This window comes from Brienomyrus brachyistius, chromosome 5 (assembly GCF_023856365.1).
Source record: "Brienomyrus brachyistius isolate T26 chromosome 5, BBRACH_0.4, whole genome shotgun sequence".
In the NCBI taxonomy this organism is placed as follows: Eukaryota; Metazoa; Chordata; class Actinopteri; order Osteoglossiformes; family Mormyridae; genus Brienomyrus; species Brienomyrus brachyistius.
In genome coordinates, this window is record NC_064537.1 from 26,393,508 (window position 1) to 26,396,372 (window position 2,865).

The window sequence follows — 2,865 nt, forward strand, 5'->3', positions numbered from 1 at the left end:
GCGTTCATAACCTTAAACCTTGCACAGGATTTGATGTAGATGTAACACGGCATGTGATATGCAGGCACAGTTTTACCTTTAGGCAATCGATTATGAATTTATAACATGTCTTTGCAAAATGCATCGATTGCCAACTGAACAGCCTCTGGCCGAAATTTGTGATCACAGAATATTTTATTCAACAAAACTCATAACGTCACTCGCCCACAAATAGTTAACTGTTAGTTCCTGGAACTAGACACGTGCGTTACATGTGGCATTACTGTGAGCTCCAAGTGAATAATCTGAGTTTTAAGTTAATATATGATTAAATGTGAGCTTCATACTTTTAGATGCAAAGCGTAAAACGTCATGCAAGGCAATTTAAAGGGGTTATTTAAAAGTACGAGTTCGTTGGCGATTGGTATCCGTGCTCTGTTTATAAACATGAAAGGTACAAGAAAAGCCAAAAGCACGGAAAATGGACTTCATAGAAGGACTGACTGTACATGTATTGCACCCGTGCAGCACACCAGCAGGAGGCAGTGTCGGATCAGTCTTGGCAGCTCTGCAGAAACTTGCAGAAATGCAATGAACGCCCTGATTCCTACAGGTACTTCGGGATAGCGTTAAAAATAAGTTCAGTCTAATGCGACAGTCTTCAGTATCTTAACATCACAAACAAGTTGAGTTAAACTACTTCATAAAATAATTTATATGCTATCTGTAAATGATGCACATAATTGTATTGGTTCATTTAATTTAAAACTATTAAATACTACTGCAATTAAGCAGGTTTAATGTTAGGAAACATACCCTCTAAATGATATGAGAATCTCTTTAAATGTTACTTTTTCATGCGCAAATTTTAAGTTTAATCAAATATTAACATAAAATTTCCTCAAAATGAAAATGGAAACAAGTCCATGTCCCGAGAAAGACGTTCTGGTCATCAGATGAATATAAAAGCTCACACTTGGCATTAATGAGACAGAACAGCAATTACGTTTTCTCATCAGTTTGACCAGATTAGAGAATTCTACTCTTTGATTTCATTGTTATTGGGGCGGCATGGTGGTGCAGTGGTTAGCACTGTTGCCCTGTGTGCCCTGCGATGGGCTGGTCCCCCATCCTGGGTTGTTCCCTGCTTCGTGCTCATTGCTTCCGGGATAGGTTCCGGACCCCCCGCGACCCAATAGGATAAGCGGTTTGGAAAATGGATGGATGGATTTCATTGTGCCATTTATAGGATGTAAAACGACAACCTGATTAAACGCATTGAAACTGCAGTTCCTGGAAGATACGTTGTACGTGCAGAACAGCTGATTAATCGATTAACGGCAATTGCAACTGATTTAGCAACTACTGCTATTGTTAGCAGCTAGCTTAGAAGATACGGTGTCTTACTCTGGTTTCCTGGTGCAGTTAGGCTAAGTGGTACCTTTACATTGCCTCTAGAGTACTGTGTGTGTGCCTGTCTTGGGTGTAGCGCAGTCTCCTGCCATATGCAGTATGTGGTGTAGCCTATTTGTATGGCCGTATTTTGGTGCCACCCTGTGGTCATTTTTGAAAATTGATTATTTACAGAGGGTGTGGCACACTGGCGCAGAGCTGGGAGGGGGTAGGTGTTCCAACCCTGCCCTCTTCCCCGTGTCTGCGGTTTGAATGCTCTCCCTTTGTTGCGTTGGTTTTTCCTGGGTACTCTGGCTTCTCTTGTAATCCAAAGATGTACACTTAGGTGGGCTGACCTGAGTAAACTGACCATGGTGCGCTCGTATCTGCCCTGTGATGGACAGGCCCCCCAGTCTCAGTGTGCCCCCCAGTCTTATACCTCACTCTGCCTAGAGTAGGCTACAGATCAGCTACAGATCAACTACAGATCAGCTACAGATCGGCTACAGATCAGCTACAGATCACCTACAGATTGGCTACAGATCACCTACAGATGCCCCTTCCGTTCAGTTGGATGGATGCTTCCAGATTTCCAGAAGCCCTTTTCTCCTTTTATATACAGTGTGTGTGTGTGTATATATATATAGGTGGGAGGTTCTTTCAAACAAACAAAAGCACATCCTGAAGAGACGTCACATAACGCATATTGGTCTCATTCACCACCACATGTTTTGTTGAAAACCAGATACTTATGTCGATCTGCATATTGTTTGTTTGAAGTTACCATGGAGTCTCCAATATGGGGCGCCGTTTGTAAAGGTAGCAAACATTTTTGTACTTGCCACTTTTTCAACATTTAGTGCAATTTTCTGACATTTAGCTAGAAGTCAATGGTGTTGTGGATCATCAGGTTTTTTTGCTGTGTAAATTATGTTCAAAATTGTTTATCATATGTAAATATAAATGGTTTGTCTATATATAAATATTAAATGTAAATGTTAAATATAAATGTTAAATGTAAATATAAATGTTAAATATAAAACTTAAATGTAAATGTAAATATAAATGTTAAATGTAAATATAAATGTTAAATATAAAACTTAAATATAAATATAAATGTTAAATGTAGACTCTAAATGTTGAGAACGTATGCAAATTACCACGCCCATTTGCACAAAATGGGCGGTACCGACGAGAGCGCAGGTTAGGGCTGATGCGGGACAACATGGCGAATTCCGCTCACTTAGAGGCCATAGAACGTGCAGTTTTGGCAGTTGTTCGCGCTGCGTTACATGGTATTGCTACACAGCCGGGAGCTACATCATGTACACCTTCCACTGTGACATCGGGAAGCTATGAATGTATTTTGGGGCGGGAGGGAGATCAGTAGTATCGTATAAATTGGCCTTAAATATTTCCCACCATACTTTCGTTGGTGGCGGCGGTTCGTAAGATGCTGCTGCTGAACGTTTTGTTCGGAAATGGCAAGAAGAA